At 43.3% G+C, this 16,243-nt stretch overlaps 1 protein-coding gene across 1 annotated transcript in view; it reads right to left on the bottom strand.

Moving 5' to 3' along the window:
* The window catches only part of LOC137370282 (serine incorporator 1-like), an 82,797-nt gene that overhangs the window by 44,842 nt on the left and 21,712 nt on the right, over positions 1-16,243 (bottom strand). The gene's annotated exons all lie outside the window — the stretch shown is intronic.

Below are 16,243 nucleotides of genomic sequence, written 5' to 3' on the forward strand. Positions count from 1 at the left end.
ACTCATTTTATTCACCTCATGAGCATGAAAGGCAGTGTGAATTTGGCAAGGATTCAAATCTTGGATTGCCTAGCCTCCAGTCAAGCACTCGGGTAACTGAGCTACTAGTAGATGTTTTGCATTAAGTATACACAGAACAGATAATTTTAAGATTAATATTCCATATTATGATGAATACAGGTACTATGCAATATTTAACATCTGCATAACACTTCAAAAACGTAATTAAATGAATTTCAAACAGTATGATTGTGAATAAAGCAAACAGACAAAAAGTGCACAAACATTACCATCCTACTACTAAAATAACAGCTAAAATATGATTGACCTTTTTTGTAAGGCACTCTGACTCCTTCCCCTATTGCCGACACCCAGCCTTTAGCCAGGCAGAGTCCACCTTCGTTGAAAATGGGGAGGAAAGTCAACTGTGCAGCTGTAATGACTGTTGGCTGTAGGGCCTTCTGGCTGCTGTTTCAAGCAGTAGCCAGATGGCCTCCAGGCCCAAGGTGTTGTCTGACACCTGTACTTTTAACCCAGCTGCATTTTCTTGCTGCCAGCTCTTCTCAGATCTTTTGTTCTAAGAGGGACTAAGGGCCACTTTTTCTGGGTTACCCTCCGAATTGAACATTCCCCTGGGAGCAAAGGAGATGAAAATCAAACTCAACATGTTGTATACTGTAGCCTAGAAATAATGCAAGATATTACGTTTTCTCCTATTTTCACGGAGGCACTAATCGAAAAAACGCTAAGCATTTGTTCAGCAACATTGTCCGGCCTAATATCTAGGCTCATGTGTTAAAGATGCAAAAGGCCCCAGACTGAAATCATGTTGTAAATGTTGTGTGGGGACATCTAGTGCCAATAAGTATTAAAGCAGTGTTGAAAGTATGCGTCCAGAAATTACTGTATATATGAACATACAAAAGTTCAATGCATTTGTATGAAATTTTATTTCAATGGAGACCTTAACCCTTTCAGCTTAACCTACTAATATATAAAATAATTTCAAGCACCTTTTTTTAAAGGTGTATATAACATTGATCACTTGACCACTTCCTTGGCTTTCTATGGTGGGTTTCTCCATTTACATTCATCACCTTTCCCCATTGCACTGCCCTATCATAATACTACATCTGTCAGTGCTAAACTAATTTGTACATATCCTCAACTGACTTCTCTTTCCATGCCCACATGTGTGTCTAAGGCCCTCTTTTTTATCCCTCCTATTCCTCATCTATATACCATCCCTTTGTGAAATAATTTATTTGCATTGGTAAGCTTCCATGATCTTATGGACCTGATACTCCTTTCTGTAGAACCCCAGTCTCAGTTCCTTTTCCCGGCACTACAGAGAAAAGGAGGTAGATGTCCTTCCCTGAAGGGCATTAGTTAACCAGATCGGTGAACATCTCTCCCTTTCTGTCTCTCATTTTTGTTAACGCATTTCTGAGTTAGAGAAGCTGAGATTGGAAAGGGAAGAGAAAGGAAAGAAAGAGAATTACGGAGAGAAAGGGAAGCCAGGAAATTTGAACTGGACAAGGAAAAGCTTATATTACGCAGACAATGAGTGGAAGAAAGGTTTGAGGATGAATCTGATTTAACTCCTGGTTTTGATTTGGCAAGAAATATTCACTTAGTGCCTCAATTCAGTGAGAAAGGAATTGAAATGTATTTTGTTTCCTTTGAAAAAATTGCTATGAAGTTGCAATGGCTGAAGGAAAGTTGTACAATTTTATTGCAAGGTATGTTAGTGGAAAAAGAATTAGAAGTATATTCAAAACGTTCAGAGGAACAGTCAAGTGATTATGAAGTGGTTAAAACTATGGCTCTCAATGCTTATGAGTTGGTACAAGAGGCTTGCAGTCAAAAATTCAGGAATTAAAAAAAAAGCAGGGCCAGACATTTATGGAATTTGCTAAACAGAAGGAAATGATATTTGAGCAATGGTATAGCACCATGAAAATTGGGCAAGACTTTGAGAGCCTCAGGGAAGTAATCCGAATGAAGGAATTTAAAAATATTCTCCCTTCAGGAATAAGGTCCGACCTGTAAGAACATAAAGTTGGTAAAATAAGGAATGCCACAGAAATGGCAGATGATTATGAGTTGACTCACAAAAGCAGTAGTTACAGGCCCCAGTTTGGAACCTTTCAAAGAAGTTGGCAAGATAAGGGGGAGAATAATGAGAAGAGGTTCGGTTTTAGTGAGAAAAGGCTAAAGGAGAGGAAACAGGCAACCTTGGATGGTTAAAAAAAGATAGTCAAAAGACTAGGGTTGAGTCAAAACAACCAACTTGTTACTTTTGTAATAAAAGAGGACATATAAAATCAGAGTGCTGGAAGTTGAAAGGCAAGACAGGTTTACTGAAGGCCTGTCCTGAAAATTATGCGCCAATAGGTGGCACTGTTGACAAGCCAGTGGCTTTGGCGATATTGGATAGTGAGCAGAAATGTGCTGCCCTGTGTGCTAATGAATTATCAGGTCCCTGAAGGGTATAGAAGTTTTGTGTTCAGCGGTAAGGTGTCACCATATTTGTCAGCTGAAGCAGGCAAGCCGATTGTGCTGCTTAGAGATAAGGGTCAATCTTTAATGGTAGCAAAGGATGGAGATCTTCCCCCAAATAGTGCTATGAATGTGAAAGTCATGGGGCTGGATTTTAAGAGCAGCTGCCGATCTTGGCAGTGAACTTAAAAAATGGCAGCCTGCCTGCGCGGGCTGCACGCCAAACAGCTGCCGCAATCTCCTGTGCGGCGGCTCATTTAAATGGGCAGGGTGGCCTGTCCCCCCCACCCCCCCCATCACGTGGAAAGGGTGGGCTGTCCGTCCCTGGCAATGGCTTCAGCTGTCTGTGTGCAGGCGCTGGCGCCATTGTTAAAGGGCAGCCATCCCTGCCAGCACATTTAAATTTTTAAAGAAATAACCCCCCAAAATTAAATAAATAAATTTGTAATGCCCCTTTCCCACCCCCTGATAACAATTACATTAACTATTTGCCCTTCCCTCCCCTCAAACACTTACCTTTTAAATCTGACCTTCCCCACCACCCCCCACCCCCCAACGAACTGCACAAAGTTTAAGGTTCAACCCTTACACCTATATTTGACCCCGATCCCCCCCACCCTACCGCCCCCCCCCCCCCCCCCCCCCCACCGCACTGACAAACTTACCTCCTCCCCCCACCCCACCAGTGTGGCGCTGCATTTCCTAGGACGGGGATCTGAAGGCATGGGAGTGCCAGCCACCATGCCGAAGATCACGGTGGGCCCGCAAGATCGCAGGTAAGTCTATTTAAATGTATTTATTTTATTGATTTGAATATGTTAATGGTGGTCCCATCGCCCAGCAGTGGGGGGGCCACCATGGAGCCTCGCCGTCGCCGGGAGGATCAGGTGTCAGTGTCGAAGTCCGTGGTGGGACTCATCGAGAGCAATCGTCAGGCCACCCCACTGCCAGCCGCCACGGAATCTGACGCCTGGGGGAGAACAAAATCCAGCCCATGGTGTAGGGCACTGTGGGGAGTTATTTATCCATTCCATTGCATAAGGTTAATTTGCAATGTGATGTAGTCACCGGTCCGGTAACAGTGGGAATCATCCCAGATTTGCATACTGAAGGGGTGGATTTGTTGCTAGGGAATGACTTAGCTGGGAGTAAGGTATTGGCATCTCCAGTAGTTTCGGAAAAGCCAGTGGAACTCGCTGAAACTGAAATTTTGTAGGAGGAATTTCCTGGAATATTCCCAGATTGTGTGTGACAAAATTCCAGGCTCATAAGATTAAACAGGATGAGAAGGATTCTGTTGTGGAAGGCAATTTAGGTGTTTGGTTGGCTGAAACGTTTGTCAAGGATTTGGGTAGGGATGTTGGTGAAAAAGACTCCAAGGCTAACAATGATCAATTGTTTAGCAGATTGTCTTTGATTGAGGCCCAACAGGCAGACTCTGACTTAAGAACTTTGTCTCAAACGGTGTGTTCTGAGGCAGAAGCTGAAAAGGTCTCTGAGTGCTATTATATTAAGAATGACATTCTAATGAGAAAGTGGAGACCACCCAAGAGGCCCACTGATGTGAAATTTGAGAATTGCCCATGAAATCTGAGTGGCAGGTTATGTGGGTATTCAAAAGACTCAAGTCAAGATAAGGCATCATTTATTGGTCAGTCTTGCATAAGGATGTGCTCGAATTTTGTAGAACTTGCCATACATGTCAGGTAGTTGGGAAGCTGTTGCCTTGATTAAGCCAGCCCCATTGATACCAACACCTGCTTTTGATGAACCGTTTAGCTTGTGGATAGTGTTGGACCCTTACCCACAACTAAGTCAGGTCACAAGTTTCTCCTAACCATCATGGGTTTGCCCACTAGGTTTTGAAAAAGATCACAGCAAAAGTTGTGATTGAGGGGGCGACTGAGTTTTTCACTAGATACGGATTGCCAAAAAAAATTCAGTCAGACCAGGGGTCAAATTTTACGTCAGGGGTATTTCAAGAGGTCATGAGTAATTTGGGAGTGAGACAGCACAAATCATTTGCTTACCACCCACAGTCCCAAGGTGCTTTGGAAAGACACCACCAAGCTGTAAAATGTATGATAAAGGCTGATTGTTTAGACTATTGTTATAATTGGGATAAGGAGATACCATTTTTATTATTTGCTGCCAGGGACACACCAAATGAGTCCACTGGTTTCAGTCCATTTGAATTGCTGTATGGGCATGAGGTTAAACTCTTTCAGGAGAGATTTTTAGCACAAGAAGAAGAAACTACCCTCTTAGATTATGTATCAAGAGTTTCAAGAGAGACTCACAAAAGCTTGTGAGATGGCCAGAAAATATCTCAAGATTTCTCAGAAAGTGATGAAAACCCAAGAGGATAGACCAGCTAAGGCACAGAGTTTTCAACCTGGAGATAGGGTTCTGTTGCCTTTGTCTGGGAAACCATTGAAAGCTAAGTTCTATGTACCTTACTTCTTCAAAAGGAAATTTCATGAGGTGAACCATTTGTTTAGCACCCCAGACAGGCAGAGAAGTCAAAGAGTGCATCATGTGAATATGTTGAAAAAATATTATGACCGTGAACCTTGTCAGCCAGTAAATGTATGTCAAATGACAGAAGAGGAGGTTAAGGATAGTGTTACTTTTGATGAACTGGAGGAAGGGACAGAGACTGAGAACTCTCAGGTTGAAACCCCTGTGGTGAAGTACCAGAAAGTTTAGATACAGTTTTGCACTATCTCTGTGAACAGCATAAAAGGGACATTAGCTGATCTGCTAAAAAAATTTAAAATAGTATGTGCAGATATGCCAGGTCGAACTCCTACGGCTATTCATGGGGTTAATATAGGGACAGCTACACCCATTAAACAGAACCCTTATCGACTTGAACCTGATAAATTGGCTCAGGTCAGAGAGGAGGTTCAATATATGCTAAAGAATTATATTGTTGAGCCTAGCCAATGTACTGGAGTTCACCAGTGGTGCTAAAATCAAAACAGGATGGTTACAGAAGATTTTGCATTATCAGAAAGTCAATGCAGTAACTAAAACAGACTCTTATCCAATCCCATGACTTGAGGATTGTATTGACAGAGTGGGGAATTCAGTCTTTATTAGCAAGATGGACTTGCTGAATGAAAGGTTATTGGCAAGTCCCCTTGATTGACCAAGCTAAAGAAATTTCCACTTTCGTGACCCCAGATGGCTTATTTCAGTGTAAGGCCATGATGTTTGGTATGAAAAATGCATCGGCCACATTTCAAAGTGGACCAACAGGGGAGTGGTGGACTAAGCAATTGTGTGGTGTACCTGGATGATCTGTTGATATACGGTGACACTTGGGAGGATCATGTTGAACATGTAAAGGTTCTGTTTGACAATTTTAGTAGTAAACTAAGTGAGGAATGAGTTTGCCAACGATAAGGTCACCTATTTAGGCATGTAGTGGGTCAAGGTCAAGTGTTGCCTAGGGAAGTTGAAGTTCAAGCGATAATAGAATTCCCAGTCCCCAAGACAAAAAGGAGATACCACGATTCCTAGGGATGTGTGGGTTCTACTTCAAATTTGTTCCTAACTTTAGTACAGTAGTAACTCCACTGACAAGTTTATTTTAAAAAAGGGTGTGAAGATCCAGTGGACAGAATCCTGTCAAATGTCTTTTGAAAAGTTAAAGACCTTTTTAATAAATAAACCCATTCTAGCAGCACCAAATTTCAGCAAGCCCTTTAAGGTAGCTATTGATGCCAGTGATGTAGGAGTAGGAGCAATGTTACTCCAGGGTGGTGATACTGGCATCGAATGAACAGTCAGTTATTTTTCTAGAAAACTTACTAAGTACCAGAAGAAGTACCCCACTTCTGAAAAGGAGGCTTTAGGTCTCGTATTGGCCCTTCAACATTTTGAGGTATACGTCAATCTTACAACCAGGTGAGAAAGGTGTCTAGGGGTCCCTCTCAACCTTCACCTGGTCTTACCATAACAGGGTTTAATTTTAAATACATTGTGTTTTTAGCTCCCCCTTGGTGAATCCTTGTTCACCGCTTTCCAATTATAAGGCAAAGAAACCAGCACAAACAGGCTTTCTTAGGTTTAAAGAAGAAAAGTTGGAATTTATTAAACTTAAACTTAAACTCTAATTCGGATACACGACATGCCCATGCTAGCATGCATATGCAATACACACATGCAAATAGAGACAGAAAAGAGCAGAAGAAAAATAAAGTGGAAAAGTTTGAGGCAATATCTGAAGAGTTTTGTTACAGTTCTTCGAGTTCACTGTAGAGTCCTTGATTGTAAGTAGATCTTATTTTTTGTTGGGGCCCAGTATTCTTCTTAAACCTTAATTGCTGTAGGAGACTTTTCTCTCTTGGGGTTCATGTGTCTTCAGTGGATTCAGAGGCTTGTGAGAAAGAGATGGGAGCAGACAGGAGAGAGAAATTCTCAGTCCAGGAGCAAACAGACTTTCTGCCCAAACTGTACAAATTCAAAAAGCTCAGGTTGCCCAGCAGGTTAGTCATGTGACTAGCTGGTTTGACCATGTCCATTTATGCATTCATCCATCTTAGCAGTCAACTTGGAATGCAAGCTCTCCCACCTTCAACGTTCAGTGATCAAAAGTACATTGTGGGTTGAATGTGTCAGGGAATGGCTGCTTTGTCCTTCCAAACACTGTCTGTAATATGCAAATGTCTTTCCAGCCATGGCTGATCTATTTAACAAGTCCTTTATTCACTCCAGTAACAGTTTAAAATCAATGTTCATGACAAAATTAATGTGCCTCATTCTTGGCAGGTGGGGGCCTAGCATGACTGTCACTTAAGTTTCTCTAATACTTTTTCTCTGCTGATATTAATTACCTTAATTTCCTCACTCTTATTAGCCCCTTGGTAACTCTGTATTTCTGGGATGTAATTTGTGTCTTCTACTGTGATGACAGACACAAAGTATTTGTTCAACATTTCTTCCTCATTCCCCACGATAGCTTCTCCTGTCTCTGCCTCTAAGGGACCAAACTTTACTTTAGCTACTTTCCTCCCTTTTATATAGTTGTAAAAACCCTTACAATATTTATATATTCCTGGCTAGTTTATTATCATATTCTATTTTTCTCTTTTATCAAATTCTTGGTCGCCCTTTGCTAGTTTCTAAAACACGCCCAATCATCAGGCTTACTACTACTCTTTGCAACATTATAAGCCTTTATTTTTAATCTAATGCCATCCTTAAGTTCCCTAATAAGACATGGATAGATATTGCTTGCCAAGTTTTTGTTTTTTAATGGAATGTATTTTTATTGAACATTTTGAATTATTTTGTTAAATGTTTCCCACTGTTTGTTTACTGCCATACCTTATAGTCTATTTACTCAATCAACCTGAGCCAGCTCTCTCCTCATACATATGTCACTGGCTTTGTTTAAGTTTACGATTCTTGTTTGGCACTGGAATGTGTCACTTTCAAACTTAATATGGAATTTAATTGCATTATGATCTCTTTTTCCCAGAGGATCTTTTACTGTGAGATTACTAATTAAATCTACCTCATTGCACAATACTAGATCTAAAACAACTTTATCCCTAGTTGGTTCAACAACATATTGTTTCAGTAAACTCTGGTGAAAGCATTGTACAAACTCATTTGCCAGACTATCTTTGTCAATTTAATGTGTCCCCTTTATATGAATGTAAAAGTCCCCCACAATTATTACATTGTCTTTGTTATAAGCTCCAACTATTTCCTGTTTCATGTTCTGTCCAATGGTATAACTACTGTTAGGGGTCCAATAAACGAAACCCACCAGGTTTTCAGACCCATGATATTCCTAATCTCCACACATATTGATTCTATTTCATGATTTTCTGAGCCAAGATCCTTTCTCCCTACTATCTTTGCCATCCTTTACTATCAGGGATACTCCTCCTTTTCCATTCTGTCAGTCTTTGAGAAGTGTTGTGTACCCTGGAGTATTTATTTCTCAACCTTGACCACCTTGTAACCATGGGCTGGATTTTATGGAGGAGGCAGGGGTCCCGCCGCCAGAGCCGAAAGCAGGGTGGAATGGGGGGCAAACCCGTTTCGGCGGCCAGCGGGACCTGGGACTGTAGCTTTTCAGCGGCAGCCAATTAAGTGGCTGCCTCTGGGGCTGCCGTCCCAGAGGGCCAACAGCTCAGCAGCCTTAGTAGCCACCACTAGCGGTGGCCACTGCTGGGGCTGCACCTGCAGGGTGAGGGCGCATCGATGTTTCTGTGCCCTCAAAGGTAAGTAAATGGTGTCTGGGGGCCAATCAGGCAGGCCCTAGCGAGGGGTGGGGGTCATGAGGGGAGGCAGCACCTTTGCTGCAGGGGTGGGGGGCGTCACTGTGGGCCAACAAAAGCCTGAAAAGGAGCATTCCCCCCAACTTCCGGAGCCCACCAGGAGGCCACCAGAGTTTACCTGGCAGTCTCCCTATGTGGCAGAGTGATCCCCCGCCCCCGCACAAGCACTGGTAAAATGTCAGTGGAGGCAGGTAAAGGCCCTTAATTGGCCATTCAAGTGGCTCAATTGGGTTCCGGGCCGCAAGCCGTCTGTCACCTTTCTCACCATTGGCAAGATGGCATGGCAGTAGGCAGGGTAGGCGGTGGTGTAGTGGTATTATCACTGGACTAGTAACCCAGAGACCCAGGGTATTTCTCTGGGGACATGGGTTCGAATCCCACCACAGCAGAAGGTGGAATTTGAATTGAATAAAAAAATTTTAAAATCTGGAATTAAAAGCTAGTCTAATGATGGCCATGAAACCATTGTCGATTGTTGTAAAAACCCATATGGTTCACTAATATCCTTTAGGGAAGGAAATCTGCTGTCCTTACCTGGTCTGGCCTACATGTGACTCCAGACCCACAACAATGTGGTTAACTCTTACATGCCCTCTGAAATGGCCGAGCAAGCCACTCAGTTGTCCCTAACCTCTACGAAGTTAACAAAAAGGAATGAAACCGGACGGACCACCCAGCATCGACCTAGGCACCGGAAACGACAACGGCAAACCCAGCCCTGTCGACCCTGCAAAGTCCTCCTTACTAACATCTGGGGGCTTGTGCCAAAGTTGGGAGAGCTGTCCCACAGACAAGACAAGCAACAGCCTGACATAGTCATACTCACGGAATCATACCTTACAGACAATGTCCCAGACACTGCAATCTCTATCCCCGGGTATGTCCTGTCCCACCGGCAGGACAGACCCAGCAGAGGTGGTGGCACAGTGGTATACAGTAGGGAGGGAGTTGCCCTGGGAGTCCTCAACATCGACTCCGGACCCCATGAAGTCTCATGGCATCAGGTCAAAAAAAAAGGGCAAGGTAACCTCCTACTGATTACCACCTACCGCCCTCCCTCAGCTGATGACTCAGTACTCCACTATGTTGAACACCACTTGGAGGAAGCACTGAGGGTGGCAAGGCAATAAAATGTACTCTGGGTGGGGGACTTCATATGTCCATCACCAAGAGTGGCTCGGTAGCACCGCTACTGACCGAGCTGGCCGAGTCCTAAAGGACATAGCTGCTAGACTGGGTCTGCGGAAGGTGGTGGGGGAACCAACACGAGGGAAAAACATACTTGACCTCGTCCTCACCAATCTGCCTGCTGCAGATGCTTCTGTCCGTGACAGTATTGGTAGGAGTGACCACAGCACAGTCCTTGTGGAGACTAAGTCCTGCTTTCACATTGAGGATACCGTCCATCGTGTTGTGTGGCACTATCACCGCGCTAAATGGGATAAATTTCGAACAGATCTAGCAATGCAAAACTGGACATCCATTAGGTGCTGTGGGCCATCAGCAGCAGCAGAATTGTACTCAACCACAATCTGTAACCTCATGGCCCGGCATATCCCCCACTCTACCATTACCATCAAGTCAGGAGACCAACCCTGGGTTCAATGAAGAGTGCAGGAGGGCATGCCAGGAGCAGCACCAGGCATACCTCAAAATGAGGTGTCAACCTGGTGAAGCTACAACACAGGACTATCTACGTGCCAACTGCGATAGACAGAGCTAAGCGATCCCATAACCAACGGATCAGATCTAAGCTCTGCAGTCCTGCCACATCCAGCCGTGAATGGTGGTGGACAATTAAACAACTAACTGGAGGAGGTAGCTCCACAAATATCCCCATCTTCAATGATGGGCGAGCCCAGCACATCAGTGCAAAAGATAAGGCTGAAGCATTTGCAACAATCTTCAGCCAGAAGTGCCGAGTTGATGATCCATCTCGGCCTCCTCCTGAAGTCCCCAGCATCACAGATGCCAGACTTCAGCCAATTCGATTCACTCTGCGTGATATCAAGAAACGACTGAAGGCACTGGATACTGCAAAAGCTATGGGCCCTGAGAATATTCCGGCAATAGTACTGAAGACCTGTGCTCCAGAACTTGCCGCGCCCCTAGCCAAGCTGTTCCAGTACAGCTACAACACTGGCATCTCCCCTACAATGTGGAAAATTGCCCAGGTATGTCCTGTGTACAAAAAGCAGGACAAATCCAACCCGGCCAATTACTGCCCCATCAGCCTACTCTCAATCATCAGTAAAGTGATGGAAGGTGTCATCAACAGTGCCAACAAGCAGCACCTGCTTAGCAATAACCTGCTCAGTGACGCTCAGTTTGGGTTCCGCCAGGGCCACTCAGCTCCTGACCTCATTACAGCGTTGGTTCAAACATGGACAAAAGGGCTGAACACAAGAGGTGAGGTGAGAGTGACTGCCCTTGACATCAAAGCAGCATTTGACCGAGTATGGCATCAAGGAGCCCTAGCAAAACTGAGGTCAATGGGAATCGGGGGAAAACCCTCCGCTGGCTGGAGTCATACCTAGCGCAAAGGAAGATGGTTGTGGTTGTTGGAGGTCAATCATCTGAGCTCCAGGACATCACTGCAGGAGTTCCTCAGGGTAGTGTCCTCGGCCCAACCATCTTCAGCTGCTTCATCAATGACCTTCCTTCAATCATAAGGTCAGAAGTGGGGATGTTCGCTGATGATTGCACAATGTTCAGCACCATTCGTGACTCCTCAGATATTGAAGCAGTCCGTGTCGAAATGCAGCAAGACCTGGACAAGATCCAGGCTTGGGCTGATAAGTGGCAAGTAACATTCGCGCCACACAAGTGCCAGGCAATGACCATCTCCAAAAAGAGAGAATCTAACCATCTCCTCTTGACATTCAACAGCATTACCATCGCTGAATCCCCCACTATCAACATCCTCGGGTTACCATTGACTAGAATCTGAACTGGAGTAGCCATATAAATACCGTGGCTACAAGAGCAGGTCAGAGGCTAGGTATCCTGAGGCGAGTAACTCACCTCCTGACTCCCCAAAGCCTGTCCACCATCTACAAGGCACAAGTCAGGAGTGTGATGGAATACTCTCCACTTGCCTGGATGGGTGCAGCTCCAACACTCAAGAAGCTCGACACCATCCAGGACAAAGCAGCCCGCTCGATTGGCACCCCATCTACAAACATTCACTCCCTCCACCACTGACGCACAGTGGCAGCAATGTGTACCATCTACAAGATGCACTGCAGCAATGCACCAAGGCTCCTTAGACAGCACCTTCCAAACCCGCGACCTCTACCAACTAGAAGGACAAGGGCAGCAAATACATGGGAACACCACCACCTGCAAGTTCCCCTCCAAGTCACACACCATCCTGACTTGGAAATATATCGCCGTTCCTTCACTGTTGCTGGGTCAAAATCCTGGAACTCCCTTCCTAACAGCACTGTGGGTATACCTACCCCAAATGGACTGCAGCAGTTCAAGAAGTCAGCTCACCACCACCTTCTCAAGGGCAATTAGGGATGGGTAATAACTGCTGGCCTGGCCAGTGTCACCCACATCGCATGAATGAATAAAAAAAAAAATGATGGGCACACCACTCACTGCTTTCTCACACCATCTTGCCAGTCTTCCCACCTCCCTGCCCATCCCCAAAAGAGCTGGTAAAATCCAGACACATGTCACTGTATTGGCAATTAGATCTGAACCATTTATCTCTAATTGTGCCACTAATTCATCGATCTTATTATGAATTCCTTCATGCATTCAGATAAAGAGCTTATTATTTTATTTTCTTACTACAATTCTTTGCATGCCCTTATTTGCTGATGCAGTTAAACTCTCTGTTCCTTCCAGTCCCACTCTGCTTGTCTTTACCTAAATTGCTGCACTGCTCTGTTGCCTCGACTTTTCTCTTTAGGTTTCTAAATCTCCCTTCACCTGACCCCTGCCCCCAGCTCCTTATAGTTTAAAAGCCTATCTGCAGCCCTAATTGTCCAATTCGCCAGGACACTGATCCCAGCCCCCTATACGCGGTTTAAGCATAAAATTGGCTTGCTTGTGGTGGCCTCACAGTTAATTAGCTTGCCAATACCCACTGCTGTGTGAGCTCATGCATGAAGAATTATCATTTGGTGAAACCCTGCCAGTGCACTTGGATACAAAGCCCCAAAACGTTATTATTGCCTTAATGAAGGGAACGAATTACATTGAAAAACATAATGTCAGCACTGGAATGAAAAAAGTTATGGATGATTTTAGTAGCTATACAGAAATTTTAAAAAATACAGATAGTCTGAATATCACAATTACCAAGATTGGACATGTGTAAGGAAAATAATTCTAGCATTTAACACAGTAATCTTTCCTGAATAGATTTAACAAAGTACTAAAGGTGTAAAAGTTGACAGAGTGTGAGGAGAGGTATTTATTTGGTTTGGGAAGTAAAAGCGAAAATTGTAGCAATCCAGATTGTGTAATTCTCTTTCTACAAACCTTTGTAGGTTTTTGTCATTCTCAGTTTGTTCAAAATGTTTTCTCCTTTACATTGCTACATTACATTCTCTTAATGTTTTTTGCCATGGTGTTTTTATTTCCAGGTTAGTTGCTCTCTGTTTCTCCCTGGCTTTAAGAACTTGACTTTATTCTTTAGAATCCATTCCACAATTTACCATTTGCATAATAGATAATTCTTAGTAAACACTATTGTTGGCCCAACCTGTCACTATTATAAACTAAAGTAGACTCTCTCCATGGAACAAATTCTGGCCAGTAATGCAAACTTACACACAACACTGCTTCCTGATTTAAAGGCAGAACCTCTGTTTGAAATAAAGACAAAAAAAAATACTTTCTTAATTCATTCCCTTAGTACTGCCACATTTCACATTTGGAACATCACCATAATCTTCAAATTTGCCAGGGAGCTTTTTATCAATCCAGAAGGAAGGTTACTGGCAGAGATTTCCAAATCAACCATCCCTCAGCATAACAATAATTTTCTATCATCCAAACCAAGGTGTCCAACCTGTAGGCCTAAGGCGCAGGAAATCCAGCCTTCGAAGCCCAGGGAACTCAGGCCTATCTCTGGTAATTGTTTATATTTTCTGCATTGTTCAGTCTGAACTTTGCAGGCTCAGAGGTTTGAAAGGGATGTTTTAGCTTTATTGTCTCATCATTGGATAAAACCTAAATTAGAACACTAATATTTTTTACAGCAGCAGAAATTTGTAAATAAAGAAAACACAGTGTCATGCTAGGCCCCCACCTGCCAAGAATGCGGCACATTAATTTTGTCATGAACATTGATATTAAACTGTTACTGGAGTGAAGAAAGGACTTATTAAACAGATCAGCCATGGCTGGAAAAGACATTTTCATATTAACAGACAGTGATTGGAAGGACAAAGGACCATTCAACCCACAATGGACCTTGATCACCAGGTATTTTGTGTAAGAGGAGCGTTCTAGAGACTGCTAAGATGATACAGTTCGAGATGTGGTCAGACCAGTTAGTCACATGACTAACCTGCTTGGCAATCTGGGTTTTTCTGAATTGTACAAACGGTTTGAACTGAGGGTGTCTGTTTGCTCCTGGACTGAGAAGATCTCTCTCCTGTCTGCTCCCATCTATTTCTCACAAGCCTCTGAATCCAATGAAAACACATGAACCCCAAGAGAAAAAAGTCTCCTACAGTGAACAAGGTTTAAGAAGAATACTGGGCCCCAACGAAAATAAAGATCTACCTACAATCAAGGATTCTACAGTGAGCTCGAAGAACCTTAACAACAACTCTTCAGATGTTGCCTCAAACCTTTCCACTTTATTTTTCTTCTTGTTTCTGTCTCTATTTGCATGTGTGTATCGCATATGCATGCTAGCATGGGTACGTCGTGTATCCGTAGGCGTCAACCGAATTAGAGTTTAAGTTTAATAAATTTCAACTTTTCTTCTTTAAACCTAAGAAAGCCTGTTTGTGCTGGTTTCTTTGCCTTATAATTGGAAAGCAATGAACAAGGATTCACCAAGGGGGAGCTAAAAATACAATGTGTTTAAAAGTAAAACCCTGTTACGGTAAGACCAGGTGAAGGCTGAGACGGATCCCTAGACACTTTTCTCACCTGGTCCTAACAGACAGATTTAAACTTTTGTGGCCCCTGAGGCTCCAAGAAACATACCAATCCAGCACATAAAAACAAAAGCTTAGATTCCCCTGCCCCATACTTTTATATATCTTCAATTGAAAGATACTTCCTAGATGAATTCAGAAAAAAAAAACAAAATAACAGTACCTATGAATAAAGAGAAGTATATGCAAGCTTAATCATGAAGGGTAGCCACTTTTGGAGCGCTATTACACCTCATGGAAGCAAGCTGACCAACCAATCACTGTACATCAGGTAATCAGGTCCGGCCCATCCTGAGCTGATCACGCAGGTAGCATGCACAAAACAGGGTATAAGGAAGCATGCTCGGAAGTACTGGATAGCTAGCTCAGGACTAAGTAGTCTGATCAACTACTTGGAGAATCGGAAGTGGAGGACTAATCATCTGCTCCCTTCTGACTCTTGGATGAATCTAAGTAATCCTAGTTTACATGGACATGTAAATATAATCTCTGTGGAAGATACGATTTTGAAACGCTGAATAAATGTGCTATGTGTGAACAATAATTTGGCAGTCTTGAGTCGTTGATACCCAGAGTAATCCTCCGGACCAGTAGTGGATTAGACTACGAATTCTTCCAGACATGCTGCAGCACTGACCTATGGAGGCAGTGCCTTTGAATGTCAAGGAGGGCATTGCCCTTGCAGCTAATTCATTCAGCACCACCTCCACTGCAGGAGCCATTAAACAAAAGGTTTTGTGCTGAGCTGCACCAATATTTGCCAGCACACTCCTGCATATTGTTTCCCTTTAATTGTCTGGATCCCTTTAATTTTCACCTACATTTGATTTTCCGATTGCATCATCAGTATCCTTTCCATTCCTGTCCAAATCTGCACATGGAACTGTGAGAAATTGTAAATAAACACCTTGCATTTAAATAGTGCCTTTCACATCCTCAGCACATTGCAAAGTGCTTCACTGCCAATGAATTACTTATAATGTAATCACTGTTGGTTTTTTGGCAAACACAACAGCCAATTTGCACACAGCAGGGTCCTAGAAACAGCAAGAAGATAAATGGCTTGTTACTTTGTTTTTGAAGTTGCTTATTGAAGGATAAATGCATGCCAGAATATCAGGAGAACTCCCTTGCTCTTCTTTGAATGGTGCCACAGGACCATTTGCATCACCTGAACAGACGTCGGTTTAACATTAGGGAGAACAAAATAGGATTATCTTATTCCAAGTGCTTACTGAAAGTTTACTTGAGAGGATAAAATAGCAACAGGGAAATGGTATTTGAAGTGGGGTGGAAAGCAATGGTGGT

The sequence above is a fragment of the Heterodontus francisci genome, chromosome 5, assembly GCF_036365525.1.
Source record: "Heterodontus francisci isolate sHetFra1 chromosome 5, sHetFra1.hap1, whole genome shotgun sequence".
Lineage (NCBI taxonomy): Eukaryota > Metazoa > Chordata > Chondrichthyes > Heterodontiformes > Heterodontidae > Heterodontus > Heterodontus francisci.